Source organism: Mesoplodon mirus (genome assembly GCF_964341445.2).
Source record: "Mesoplodon mirus genome assembly, chromosome: 1".
NCBI lineage: Eukaryota > Metazoa > Chordata > Mammalia > Artiodactyla > Ziphiidae > Mesoplodon > Mesoplodon mirus.
In genome coordinates this window covers 75,481,721-75,497,080 of record NC_138976.1, presented here as the reverse complement: position 1 = coordinate 75,497,080, position 15,360 = coordinate 75,481,721, and the positions used below count along the sequence as shown (strand labels likewise).

Sequence of the window (15,360 nt, the reverse complement as noted above, 5' to 3'; positions counted from 1 at the left end):
GATGTGCCTCTCCACCCCCATGGTTATCCTCCCGCCTCTGTAAGCACTCTCTGTCTCCTTCATTGGTTCTTCCTCCATCTCCCTGAACCTTCACTGTATCTTCTACTAACTCCCCTTAGAACCTTTGTTTAGTCCTAGTGGTTCAACCGTCATCTTTTTTGAGGTAAAAGTCAAGCAGCCAGTCTTTCCTTACTGTGAGTCATTCCTGCTGCTGCTTGGAGTTCAGTCATAAAATGGTTTTTGGAATTAGAATGTGTTGGCTTTGACTCAAAATCTACAGGCATTGGAGATACTTAGAAGTCATCTCTTGCTCTAGGAGAAGGCCCCTGGATTGTCTATGAATGGCCTATTTATTGATGATGGAATAAGCTCCTTGTGTGAGCCTCTCCACACAAACAAAAATAGTGGAGCTAACAACGGAATCTTGGGTCAAGGCACAAAGGCTTATAAATTTCAAAGAGCATTTGTAGAGCTGATGCAAAAAATACCAGGTTTGTAGAAACTTTGATGTAGTCTGTGCCAAAATGACAAACTAAAAATAATCAGAATAGTCACTTTCCAGCTGGAGAGCTAAGCTCAGTAAACTAGAAACAATGGCCAGTACCATTGAGACACTGAGTTAAATTATCTGGAAGGTGGGATCGCTGAGTCTGTGAACTCGAGATAGGCCTTGACAGAGGGGATAAGAAAAGCTGTATCTTGCACGGGGAATGACAGTTGCAAAATAAGGGTGTAGGAGTATGTGTTCTTTGGAACATAATAAGACGTACCTGACTAAGACAGAAGGTGTTTGTTGGAAGCCAGAGGAAGATAAGATAAAGTAGGGCCAGATTATGGAAGAGCCTGAAAGTCAGCAAAGGCGTTTACATTTAATGGAAGAGAAATGTATTACCACTGTGGATATGGATGTAGGAGAATGCTAGATTTGGAGATGGGAAGAACAAAGAACTTCAGAGTTGGAGGTATCCTATATGGTGGGGTGGGAATGACTGATATTTGTTGTACATCCTGTATGTCAGGTGCAAGATCTCATAGTTCTTATTCTTACAGCAACCTTAGAGGTAGATGATATCATTTGCATTTTATGTATAATAAATGAGCTCTGAGGAAATACAATTTGTCTGAGTTTTTAGAGTGACTGGGCCAGGATTCAACACATCCGACTTCAAAGCACAATGAGGATGGAGAACATTGAAATCAGTTCTTGATTTTACAGTTAAGAAAACTGAGACCCAGGAGATAGGGGACTATCCAGGGTTACCCACATAATGGAATGAAAGCAATTGGATGGGTAGTGTTCTGCAGAGGGAGGCCAGGTTAGAGGCTGCTGTTGTACACAGGTGGGGGTACCAGAGAATTTGGTACTAGTGCAGACATAGGAGTGAAAAAAAAAGTAGAGAGCAGTAGGACGGACATTCAAGGGAAAGTGGCAGTGGACTGATGTTGGAATGGGCAATGATGGAGAAGGCTGACGTGAAAACAATCCCAAAGTTTTAATCCAGGGGAACTGCCACTCACAAAGAAAATCCTCAGTGGAGCTAGTTTTCAGAGAAAGGCCATGTATTTCTTACGGGCTTGTCTGATTCTGAAATGACAAAGATACCAAATATAAAAATTGATGGTATTCATGAGCTGACTTATGTACATATTGATGGATACATGGAGAGCAGTAATGGAAGTGTAGGTGAAAGGATGTGAGGAACCAGCCCTTTTCTTTGAACTGGTGGTGAGACACCCTAGAGTTAATGAGTAACTTTTACCTAAAGCAAAAGAGACTCAACGTTTGCATGATATCCTAGGTTCTTTTTTATTCTGGCCTACACCTTCCACCCACAACCGGAGAATGACTTAACCATGATAAACTGCTTAGCTGCCTCTAGTAATTGATTCCCCCTCTCCTGTTGGAAAGGAGTATTGCCCCATCACATTTCCCTCAATGAGACTCTTTTTTTCTTTCAGAATGATTGTCACTGTACTGGATGGACTGCTGAGCTATTGAATTACTTCTGTCTTTTGACCACACTAGGAAATTGTCCATGGAGTTGAGATATTTATTGCAGTAATTTCTGGCCTTACATACTTAGGTAAGGTATACTTTTTTCCATATAACTATCATGAAGTTGTCATGCTTTTCTTCTTTAACTTTACTTTGTAAGAGGCATTAATCTGTTCTTTTCTTCTACCTTTTATGCTCTAATAATCACTTCAGAGTGCTCTTAATCTTCAAATATATGAGTGCAGAAAAGACTTTTATATAATGAAATATGAGCAAGCTGTTTGAAGAATAAAGGGGGAAATGTATTACTCTTCAGATTAAATCAATAAAAGTACCCCATTTCCTTAAACACAAGATGCATAGACTGGATTATACTAGAGAAACTTAATAAATTGAAAGGAGTATTTATTATTAAGTCTACTTGAAAAAATGAAGATACTTAAGTATTAATATATTGCTGGCTTTATACAAGTAAAGAAAATTTAGAAAATACAGGGAATTTAAAAGAAAAAAATGTGTTATTTCACTTCCAGAGATAACCAGTGTTAAAATTTTACTGCATTATTTATATTTGTTTTTACAAATATTTGTAATGGGGTGTGTGTGTCATGTTAACTTGCTATATTTTTGCAAATGAGAAACATTTATCACATGCTTGCTCCATGCCAGGCTCTGTACCAGCTCTGTACCAACCCCTTTACATACATTAATTTATTAATTCTCACAATTCTATGAGGTTGGTGCTTTCTTATCCCCATCTGTACACAAGAAAATTGAAGCTCAGAAAAATTAAATAACTTGCCCATGCTCACATGGCTGGTAAACCCACTCAGAACTTGAACCAGTCAGATGCCAAAGCCCATACCAACAGGCGTTTTTACATACTTCTTTTCCTTGACGATGTGCTTATACCTTTTTTCCTGAAGCATCATTTTACATGACTATATGGTGTTCACTTATGTGGGTATGCAATGGTTTCTCTACCCCATCTCCGTTTGTTGGACATTTATTTGTTTTTCGTGATTTAGTTTTAGAAACAACATTGTAATAACATCTTTTGTGCACATCCATGATTATCTCTCTAGGGCAGATTGCTGCGAGTGGCATTGCTGAGTCAGCCACAGTGTGGGAATGTATCCTTCAGTATATGATGCATTCTGCTAATTGCCTTCTCGAAAGGTTGTACCGGTTTATATTCCCGCTAGCAGAATATGGAAGTGCCTGATGACCCTAAGCCTTCAACGTCATTGGTAGTTGGCAATTGAATAATTTTGTTTGCCTTCTTAAAAGAGTCCAGGTGTCCTTGGTCAGGTCCACCTTCTTGCCTCTAACCCTCTAGAGCCATAGCCTCCTGACTGGTTTCTCTCTCTCCACTGTAGACCTCTCTTTGTCACTAAAGGAACTGCAGGACAATGGGTGAGAGCATGGGCTCTAGAGGTAGATGCCTGGGTTCAAATCATGGCAGTACTGCTCTGCCTTAGTTTCCCCATCAATAAAATGGAAATAATAATAAAGCCCTTTCCTGTGGTGGTGCTGGATGATAGTTGATGTAAACGATTCTAGAACAAGTGCATGACTCCTGGTATGTGCTCAGTAATTGTTGGCTACTGCTGTTGTCTTCCAGAAGTCCATGCTCATATAATTAAAAAACCATAGCTTATATGCAGTTGACCCTTGAACCACATGGGTTTGAACTGCGCGGGTCCACTTATGCACAGATTTTTTTCAGTAGTAAATACTACAGTACTACACGATCTGTGGCTGGTTGACTCTGTGGATGTGGAGCCCTGGATACTGAGGAAGCCAGACATGGATGGAGGGTCGACTATAGATTTTTGACTGTGTGGAGGGTTGGCACCCCTAACTCCCGCATTGTTCAAGGGTCAACTATACTTGTTTTAAATTAAATACAATTATTACCAAATTAGTAATTCACAGCAGAAACTACAGGTGCTGACATGGTGTTATTATATGTTAACACTGGGAGCAGCCTGAAGGTCACGAATAATCATCCCTGTCTCTGTTGATGATGCAAGGTCAGGGTACCGAGCGGAGAGTAGTAACAGGAATAACTAAAGTGTTAAAGAGCTTTATAAGCTCACAGAGCACTTTCACATGCATTATCTCGCTTGATCCTCACAGCATAACTGTGAGGGAGGTGGAGCCAGGTATCATTAACCTCTTTTTACAGAAGAGGAAACTGACTTGGAGGAATCAGGTGACTTGTTCACTTGAGGTCATGGAAATGGTCACTGGCAGAGCTGAATGTGCACTCTAGGCCTTCCGACTATAAATCCTTACTCTTGATACTTCGTGACATAACGATAGACTGAAGAGGTGCAGGTGTAGATAGCGAGGTGTAGAAACGTACCAGAAAAGGGAGGAGCAAAGAGGGATGCCACCTGGGAGGAGGAAGCAGAGTTGGGATAAGGAGCTTGGACATATTGAAAAGAAGGCAGGGACCCAGTGGGGAGGGAGGAGGGAAGGAAAGAGGGAGAGGGAGGGAGAGGGATCAGAAAGAGAAGGGAAAACTGAAGAGGCCAGGACCACAGGACCCATAGGGTTGGCTGAGGAGCTGGAGGGAGGGGGGCTCCTTCTTTGCAGCAAGCAGGGAGGAGGGAAGGAAGAGATGGAGGATAGAGACTCTGGTGCCTGGAGGTAGAAAGGACTATTTGAGAGGGCTGAAGACTTATGGCCTGAATATACCTCCTAAATAAAGAAGAAAGTATTCGTTGAGAATAAGAGTGGTGGGTTTGGGGTTTTTGATTTGAGAAAGAGGAACTACTTAGAGTAGCCAAGGTGTGAAGTGGGCCAGGGAATTAGTAAAGGGCCACCAAAGACCTTTGCAGCACAAGAGACAGGACCCAGATAATGTTTAGGCACCAACCTGGCAGATTCTAGGACCCCCAGCAACCCTGCTCTGGGGGTGCTGAGAATGTACACTTGCCAGACAAGGATGTTTCTTTGTGAGCAAAGGGTAAGACAGGCACTGGCTCAACATTAGGAAAGGTAAATTCCTCAGTTGCCTATGGAATGAGAGGAAATCACACTCTACAATAACCGTCTTGTTTCCAGATACCAGAGTGGCTATCAGGCTGTGCTCTAGTCCTGGGGTACCCTTTGCTCAGAAGTTAAGTACTGCAGTGATAATATTTGTACACAGTTGTCCTTGGTGTAGGGTGTTTTAATCAGTGGAGAACGAAGAAGCACTAGTTCAGTTTTTGGTTCTGGAAACCTTTGTTAGGACTGTGCTTATAGTCAGAAAGGTGAAGTAGGGAGATTAGATGGTTTCTTAATCTGTGAAATGAGGAGTTAGACTAGATAGATGCCTCCCAGTGTCCCTTTCTGCCATACCATTTTCTGATTCAACTTCAGTCTACACTGAGTCTTCTATCTATGACCTCTTTTACAAGACAGTTTAGCATTTCTATATTTTTATTTTATGATGTCCTAGATATTTTTTTGCTTGGATACTTTGCTTAATATTAAAAGTAATGTATATTGACTGGTAGATAAATGAAAGATATATAGATCAAATAAAAGGACCTGTTGAAAATGCACAATCCTAGAGAGCCCAGAAATGAACCCACACACCTATGGTCAGTTAATCTATGACAAAAGAGGCAAGAATATATAATGGAGAAAAGACAGTCTCTTCAATAAGTGGTGCTGAGAAAACTGGACAGCCACATGTAAAAGGATGAAATTAGAGTATTCTCTAACACCATATAAAAAAAAATAAACTCAAAATGGCTTAAAGACCTAAATGTAGGATTGGATACTATAAAACTCCTAGAGGAAAACATAGAACACTCTTTGACATAAATCATGGCAGTATCTTTTTGGATCCATCTTCTAAAGTAAAGGAAATAAAAGCAAAAGTAAACAAATAGGACCTAATTAAACTTAAGCTTTTGCACAGCAAAGGAAACCATTGACAAAACAAAAAGACAACTTACTGAATAGGAGAAAATATTTGCGAATGCTATGACCTATAAGGGGTTAATATCCAGCATATATAAACAGCTCATACAACTCAACATCAAAAAAACAAACAACCTGATTAAAAAATGGGCAGAGGAACTGAATAGACATTTTTCCAAAGAGGAATGCAGTTGGCCATCAGGAACATGAAAAGATGCTCAACATTGCTAATCATCAGGGAAATGCAGATCAAAACCACAGTGAGGGCTTCCCTGTTGGCCTAATGGTTGAGAGTCTGCCTGCCGATGCAGGGGACACAGGTTCATGCCCTGGTCCGGGAAGATCTCACATGCTGCGGAGCAGCTGGGCCCGTGAGCCATGGCCGCTGAGCCTGCGCGTCCGGAGCCTGTGCTCTGCAACAGGAGAGGCCACAACAGTGAGAGGCCCGCATACCGCAGAAAAAAAAATACAAAAAACAAAAAACCACAGTGAGCTGTCACCTCACACCTGTCAGAATGACTGTCATCAAAAAGAACACAAATAACAAATGTTGGCGAGGATGTGGGAAAAAGGGAACCCTCTTACACTGTTGATGGGAATGTAAGTTGATACAGACACTGTGGAAAACAGTATGGAAGTTGCTCAAAAAACTAAAAATACAACTACCATATGACCCAGCAATTCCACTCCTGGGTATAGATCTGAAAAAAAAAACCCCACAAATTCGAAAAGATACTTGCACCCCAATGTTCATAGCAGCATTATTTACAATTGCCAAGATACGGAAGCAACCTAAGTGTACATCAACAGATAAATGGGTAAAGAAGATGTGACATATATACACAGTGGAATATTACTCAGTCATAAAAAGAATGAAATTTTGCCATTTGCAGCAACATGGATGGATTTGGAGGGCATTATGCTAAGTGAAATAAGTCAGGCGGAGAAAGATAAATACTATATTATATCACTTATATGTAGAATCTAAAAAAAAATACAACAACCTAGTGAATATAACAAAAAAGAAGCAGACTCACAGATAAAGAGAGTAAACTAGTGGTTACTGGTTGGGGGGAGGAGGGGCAATATCGAGGTGGGGGAGTGGGAGGTACAAACTATTGGGTGTAATGTAGGCTATAAGGATGTATTGTACAACATGGAGAATATAGCCAGTATTTTGTAATAACTGTAAATAGAGTGTAACCTTAAAACTTGTATAAAAAATTAGAAAATAAAAATATTTTAAAACAGAAAGTACACAGTCCTACCACTGTTACATCACTGCTGTTAATATTCTTCCAGAGGTTTTTCTATGTGTATATGCTTAAATAAGATTTTTTTTTTTTTTTTTTTTTGCGGTTTGCGGGCCTCTCACTGCTGTGGCCTCTCCCGTTGCGGAGCACAGGCTCCGGACGCGCAGGCTCAGCGGCCATGGCTCACGGGCCCAGCTGCTCCGCGGCATGTGGGATCTTCCCGGACCAGGGCATGAACCCATGTCCCCTGCATCGGCAGGCGGACTCTCAACCACTGCGCCACCAGGGAAGCCCTTAAATAAGATTTTTAAATATAAACATGCAACATACTTTTCTCAGTTGGTATGTTGTAAACTTCTCTCCATGTCAGTATCATTGCTGCATAATTATTAAAGGTAGATAAACAGTCTATTTTAGGAATGTATGTACTTAACAAATCTCCCTCTAGACACGTGTGTCAGTGCCTATGAGGATAACTATAATTTTGAGGCTACTCTTAATTATTCTTACTGTAAAATCAGGAAAAAGGTCCCTGATCTATATTATCTGAAAGACAACCAATTTACAGTCCCACTGATATTATGCAAGGTTTTCTTTTCCCACACTCTTTTTAACATTAGATCATAGAATTTAAAAAACTATATCCAGTTTTATGCACAGGTGAACATTTATCATATGTTTATAAGGCATTTGTATTTCTTCTTTTGTGACTATTGTGTTCATGTTCTTATTTTAAATTTTTTATTTATTTTTATTTTTATTTATTTTTGACAGTGTTGGGTCTTTGTTGCTGCGTATGGGCTTTCTCTAGTTGCGGCGAGTGGGGGCTACTCTTCATTGCGGTGTGCCGTGGCTTCTCTTGTTGCAGGGCACGGGCTCTAGGCGCGTGGGCTTCAGAAGTTGTGGCTCGCGGGTTCAGTAGCTGTGGCTCGTGGGCTCTAGAGCACAGGCTCAGTAGGTGTGGCGCATGGGCTTAGTTGCTCCATGGCATGTGGGATCTTCCCCAGGCCAGGGCTCGAACCCGTGTCCCCTGCATTGGCAGGCGGATTTTAACCACTGCGCCACCAGGGAAGTCCTATACAGGACTTTTGTATTAATTACAAAAATAATACATATCCATTGTCACATATTCAAGCCATAAAATATGTGTACAGAAAAAAAAGACTCTTGCATCCCACCTTCTGATCCCACACCTTAATATAACCACTGCTGAGTTTATTGTATACCTTTTCAGCCTTTTTTATACTTAGTAAATATACACACACCGCACACTCGTATACTTGCATGCTTTTTCTGAACAGTGTCTTAAAACCGCTTTCTTATATACATCAGTGGCTTTAAAAACACTTGAAGCCTTTGTTTTCTGGCTGGCAGCATCTTAGAGAAGTTACTCATTGATATTTTCCCAAGGCTTTGAACACCAAGCCCTGCTTAGTTTGTGGGAATCACTGGATGTAATCTTCCAGAGAGCAGGGGCTCGGGCACATTCAGGAATGTAATATAATCTGATAATAATTTCCATCTCACTACAGAGGAAGAAATGGAGACTTATAAGGGAAGCCAGTAGAGTGGGAAAGGAGAAAATTATTCCAAGTTCATGAAGGTGAACATTTAGCTAAATGTTTCACTGGGTTATATAACAAGTAGTTTGATTTCCAGGGAAAAAGGATGGCAGATGGCGTGCTGTCAGGTTGCAAAATTTTTCACAACTTTATCTCTCTTCATTCTCTTCTGCCCCCACCCCTTTTTTTGGTCCATGAGAACAGAAGATAAATTTGGGGTGGAGTAGGGTAGAGAGCAGAGTGACTCACCAGGCTGTGCCCTTCACACTGGCATTTGAAAGCATGCAGTTGGCTGCCCCAGGTTCTGATCTATGGCACTGCAGTCCAGAGAACTGTAAGGGTTTCTGTAAGTGATGGGGGCTCTGGACTTAGGCAGAATTGCACTTGTCAGGGTTTTTCACAGTGCCCACCTTATTACACTTAGAGAGGCAAGTTTCATTGCTTAAGGGGACAATTTACGGCAATGGGCTTATCACCTTGTTTTAGCTCTTTATATTTTTCTGCCTCTTAATAAAGCGTGAAGTCACAAAGCAATTAAATAGTGGTGTAGTTTTCTGGCAGGAGGTGGAGAACGGCTAACCAGGGGAAAAGGCTAACATGATTGACAGAGGCTGACTGTAGATTTACATTGGGAATAACTCGTTCTTCAAAACTTTATTCATTTTCTTGTGGGAATTATGGGGTAAATCATACACCAGGAGGATGGATGATTAAAAATGTAGGAGTTATGATTTCTTTTTGACTTTGTAAGTCTCTAAATCCTCCACCTTAACATAGAGTTCTCATTTCAGGAACTCTTGATGAAATGATGGGAACCAGTCCTGCCAAGGATTAAAGAGAAGCAGAAATGCTTTAAAATCTTAAGTTGTTAATAAGCTTGAGATTGTTTATATTTTGTAAAATATCTTAAGATCCAACAAACTGAAGTAGAGAATTAATCAAATCTACAAGTGTAGATATTTTTGAATATTCAAATATATTGAATGGGGTTTTAACTGTTAGTTTCTGTAATTTTCGAAATAGCATTAGTAATGTTTAATAATGACACTTAAAATGAGGAAAATTTTGAAAAAATTGAACATAAAAATCTGGAGAGTTAAGATTCCCTGTCACTCTTACTCCAACCTCCTCTAACATATAAAAGAAATTCTTTTGATTTAGCCATGTTGTATTGATGATGATCTGTTTATTCCAATTAAGAGAATTGACAAAGATATAATAGTTCTTCATATAACCCTTTCTTGTTACAGAAACAGTTTGATTTTAAGGAGTTTTGAAAAGCTCCCTTTTGATTTGAAGTTCTCTTGTTTCCTAATAATCACAATGAAATGGCCAAAGCAAATAGCTTAAAGTAAAATGCAATTGCTGGTGCCTGTTGAGAAGGATTAACTAAGAGTTAATTTATGTGACCCAGAAAACAAGTAACTAAAAGGATAGTGCTTTTTCTGGTGTGAATTTCTATTGCTGTGAAAGCACTCTGAAGGGGACTTCCCACCACAAAAAGAAGAACCATCAAAGAATCAACTGTAAAGTGATTCTACTGCTGTTTAGGGTGTCTTTCCAAATATAATAGATTACTAGTGAGAAGATTTGTGCTGAGAGAATAGGAGAAATGCTAATGTCTAGAACTTGGTAAAATGGTAACAAGCAGCTTTTATACCAAATCAGTAAGTCTTTTGCAAGTTCCTCCCCAGGGTCCTGTGTATGAGCCATGGTTCAGTTTCCTCACCTGTAAAGGGGGGTGGGAATTCCTTAGATGTTCATTGCTGTAGATTAAGTTTGGAGAGAAAAGAGACTAAAGGCAACCAGGGCCATCTGTCCTCTCAGCCCTTATCCTAAAGCTGAACTAGGGTGTGTCTCAAGCAATGGATCATTTTGCTGCCTTGGGGACAGTGCAAACTTACAGTCCCTGGTTTTTAGTAGGTTTTCTTTTCCCCTGGTGACAGTCTTTTATCTAGAGTGTTCCGCAGAGAGGCATCTGGATGCAGAAGATGCCCATCCACACTGGTATCAGTCTCACTCTTCTGGGGTAAAGTAACTCAGTGGCAGTTGGTGTTTTGGTCTTACCTACATACTATTATTATTTTTTAAATAAATAAATAAGTAAATTTATTTATTTATTTATTTATGGTTGCGTTGGGTCTTCATTGCTGCACGTGAGCTTTCTCTAGTTGTGGCGAGTGGGGGCTACTCTTCGTGTGGTGCGGTGGCTTCTCTTGTTGCAGAGCACAGGCTCTAGGCACGCGGGCTTCAGTAGTTTCAGCATGCGGGCTCAGTAGTTGTGGCTTGCAGGCTCTAGAGCGCAGGCTCAGTAGTTATGGTGCACAGGCTGAGTTGCTCTATGGCATGCAGGATCTTCCTGGACTAGGGCTTGAACCCATGTACCCTGCACTGGCAAGAGGATTCTTAACCACTGTGCCACCAGGGAAGTCCCTTACCTACATATTGTTTTTAAAGTTGTATTTATTGTTAATGAGAGAAAACTCAAATAACAAAAAATGAACAATTTAAAAATGAACAATTCAGTGGCATTTATTACATTCACAGTGTTGTTCAGCAGCCACCTCTATCTAGTTCCAAAACACTTTCATTACCTTAAAAGATAACCCTATACCCATTAAGCAGTAACTCCCTGTTCCCTCCTACCACTGCCCCTGGCAACCACTTATATGCTTTCTGTCTGTATTAGTTTACTGATTCTGGATATATCATGTAAATGGAACCATATAATATGTGATCTTTTGTGTCTGGCTTTCTTCACTTAGCATGTTTTTGAGGTTCATCCATGTTGTAGCAGGTCAGCCATTTTACGGCTGAATAATGTATTCTATTGTACGGATACACCACAATTTGTTTATCCATTAATCCATTGATGGACATTTGATTTCTTTCCACCTTTTGATTATTGTGAACAACACTGCTGTGAACATGGATGCTTAAGTATTGGAGTCCATGTTTTCAATTTTTGGGGAGTATATTCCTAGAGGTAGAATTGCTGGGTCATATGGTAATTCTATTTAACTTTTTTGAGAAACTGCCAAACTGTTTTCCATAGCAGCGGAACCATTTATATTCCCACCAGCAATGCTTAAATGTTCCAATTTCTCTACATCCTTGCCAACACTTATTTTTCCTTTTATTTTTCAGATTGTCCATTCTAGGTGTATAGAAACACAACTACTTATACATTATTTTACTTTTTAAAAAATTTAAAGTTAAAAAAATAATCTCTTCTGGTTATTTTAAAAATTAGTTAAGAACCCCACTGTTTCTCCAGATATTTCCTACAGTGGCTCCTCTTAAGTTTGATATATATCCTTCTATATATTTTCTATACATATATGTACAAATATACTTTCTTCCTTTGGATGGACTCATATACTTTGTCTATGTCTTAACTTATTTTTACTTAATTATAGATTATGAATACTTTCTTTGTCAGTACATCTAGATTGACCTTATTCATCTTAAATGCTGCAGAGTACCCTTTTGTACAAATGTACTATTCAGTTTAAAATTTTTCTTTTAATGAGCATTTAGTGTGTTTTCAGTTTCTTCTGTTATAAACATTGCAACAGTTAACAATCTTTTACCTTTGTCAATATATACTTCTATGAGTATGTCTCTAAGGTAAATTCCTATAAGTAAAATTGCTTAGGCAAAAAATGTGCGCATATTATCTTTTGATGGACAGTAAGAGATCTTGTTTTTGTTTTTAATAGCCTGTCTACTGTGGGCATAGATGCTATCCACTGTTATCTAAGAACATCACAGTGAGTAATTAAATGCTTGGAAAAAAAGGAGAAAAGAAGGGTGTGACTCACCCTTTTTATTCCCATATAATGTAGTAATATATGCAGTAATCAAAATAGAATGTAAGTAATAAAATCCTTTTGGGTATGTTTGTGAGCTATGTAAACAAGATATTTTAAAATGCATCTTTAGTCTGATTTACTATTGTCAGGTGTGGAAGCAACTAGTAGCACTGAGGCGCCTCTTGGGCTTTTCTCTCTCTTGCCTTTTGTATGCCCCACCCCACTCCTAACATATCTTTTATTATCCCCCCACCCATTGCTGGCAGTCATTTTTAGATAGCTTTGGATTTATGCCAAAAGATCTTTTGCTTATTGACAGGTTCTGTGAATACCCAGTGTTTTCTTGTTTAGCACCATCCAAAAAAGACCAGTTTGGGAATTTGCTAACATGTTCTAAAGTTAAAGACGTTGTTTTGTTCAGGACTAACTGAAAAGCTTAGCTAAACTCCAGAAGGAAGACCATATTCATCTGGGGGGAAGGTCACTGTGATATTCTTTGTGTCTGAGTCTCATCTCATACCTCTCTATGCTTGTCCATGGTTAACTCAATAAAGCAGAAGAAGATGCTTTCATAAAATGCTCAAAGTAAAGAAAGCCAAACGGAAGTGAGGAATAAGGATACCACAGTTGCTTTCCTCATCCATCTGTTTTTTTAAACGTTTTATTTTGAAATAATTTTTGACTTGGAGAAAGTTGCAAAAGATAGTACAGAGTTTATATATTCCCTTCAAGCAGATTCCCCTAATGTTAACATCTTACATAACCATAGTGTTCTTATCAGTATCAGGAAATTTAAATTGATACGGTACTTTTAGCTCAACTACAGACCTTATTAACATTACATCCAGTTTTCTACTAATGTCCTTTTTCTGTTCCAGGATCCCCATTGCATTTAGTTGTTCTGTCTCTTTAGATTCGTATAATTTGTGACAGTACCTCAGTTTTTCCTTGTCTTTCATGATCTTCCTACTTTTGAGCAGTACTGGTCAGTTATTTTGTTCAATAATTCCGAGGTTTTCTGATGTTTACTTTGAGGTTACGTATGGATTTTGGGGAAGAATACCACAAAAGTGATTGTGGTTTTTTGGTGAGTGGTTACCTGATGTCAGTTTCTCTTATTACTGGTGATGCTAACCTTAATAATTTGATTCCGGTAGTATCTCTTGTCACTATAAAGTGACTATCATTCCCTTTGTAATTAATAAATACCTTGTGGGGAGATACTTTGAGACTATGCAGATATCCTGTTTCTCTGCAGGCTTTTGCCCACTGATTTTAGCATCCACTGGTAGATCTTGCCTACAGTGATTATTACTGTACTGTTTGTGTAATAGTGATTTTATCTCCTTTGTTACTTGTACGCTTATTTATTTATTGGAATTCTTTAAGGAAGAGCTGTCCATATGTATGTGTGTGTGTATATGTATCTCAGTATGGATTCATGGATAGTTATTTTATTCTGTGGGTTATAATCCAATGCTATAATTATTTTGTTGCTCAAATTCTTCCAGCTTTGGCCATTGGGGGTTCCTTCAGATTGGCCCTAACGTTCTTTTGACATGTTCCTAGACTTTTTCAAGCACTTCCTTACTTTGAGGCATCTCCAGATGTTCCAGGCTCATCTTGTATTTTCCTAGCTCTGGAATCAATCAATCACTTCTTCAAGGAGCCTGTGTCCTTTTATTGCAGAATGGTGTTTAGAAAGCAATGTCTGTTAGATGTGCACATTGCAACTGGGGTGTCATTGTGTCTATCTTCCATCAATTTTAAAGTAGACTCTTCCAGGCTTCCCTGGTGGCGCAGTGGTTGAGAATCCGCCTGCCGATGCAGGGGACACGGGTTCGTGCCCGTCCGTGTCCCGGTCCGGGAGGATCCCACATGCCGCAGAGCGGCTGGGCCCATGAGCCATGGCCGCTGAGCCTGTGCGTCTGGGGCCTGTGCTCGGCAACGGGAGAGGCCACAACAGTGAGAGGCCCACGTACCACAAAAAAATAAATAAATAAAAATAAAAATAAAAAATAAAGTATACTCTTCCCTGTGAGCCTAGGTGTAGCAGGTCTGAAACGCATTCTTGTCACTGGTGGGTAGTAAATCATTTTAACGTAAACTCATTTTGATCACACCACTTAATGGTGGTTGTTAAAATTAGTTCACATAGGCCTGTAGACAAGTAGGCATTTTGACTATAAATGGAATGGGTTAACTTTTTTGTGGAAAAATACTTTTACGTTCAAAGGCTAGTGCTAGCATCTAGACGTCCCTAATATTCTTTCATTAACCTTTCATGGATTTTTGACTCTCATTTTTAGTGTATTCCATATTTATAGTAATCAGAACAACTTTTGGTCTTCTGTTAGTTACAGAAGATAAATACTACCTGAAGTATTCCTATTTAGAGTGTTTTACAATTCAATGTTTAGGTACAGGTTGATCATCCTATAATAAAATAATTTCATTTTTTGCTTAATTATATGGCACAAAACTTTTGACAAATTATGTCCTTATTAACTTTACTTATGAAGTCTTACAGTCAGAGGACATTGATAAAATATTTTTATTAGTTATAAGCATTGAGGACCTCTTTTCCTTGGAGATCCAATGTAATTCCTTTTGACTACTGCTTTTAATTCTTACAAAATAGTTCTTGCCTAGATGAGATTCCTGTGTGACTCCCTTTTTCCTCTGTAATTTTTTATATTTCTGTTATTATATCTCAGCTCTTTTGGCTGGCAGTTTCTGTGAAAACAAAGCATGAATTCAAGGCAGTTTCGTGTGTGATGATTGGCATTGTAATGTTACAAATTGTATCA

The 15,360-nt window shown here is 39.2% G+C and overlaps 1 protein-coding gene across 3 annotated transcripts in view; it reads left to right on the top strand.

The window, feature by feature from the left end:
- The window catches only part of KANK1 (KN motif and ankyrin repeat domains 1), a 192,113-nt gene that overhangs the window by 64,030 nt on the left and 112,723 nt on the right, over positions 1 to 15,360 (top strand). For all 3 annotated transcript variants that reach the window (XM_082620052.1, XM_082620053.1, XM_082620051.1), the window contains exon 2: positions 1,960 to 2,084. The gene's annotated coding sequence lies outside the window, so the exon portion shown is untranslated. The remainder of the gene's footprint in view (positions 1 to 1,959; positions 2,085 to 15,360) is intronic.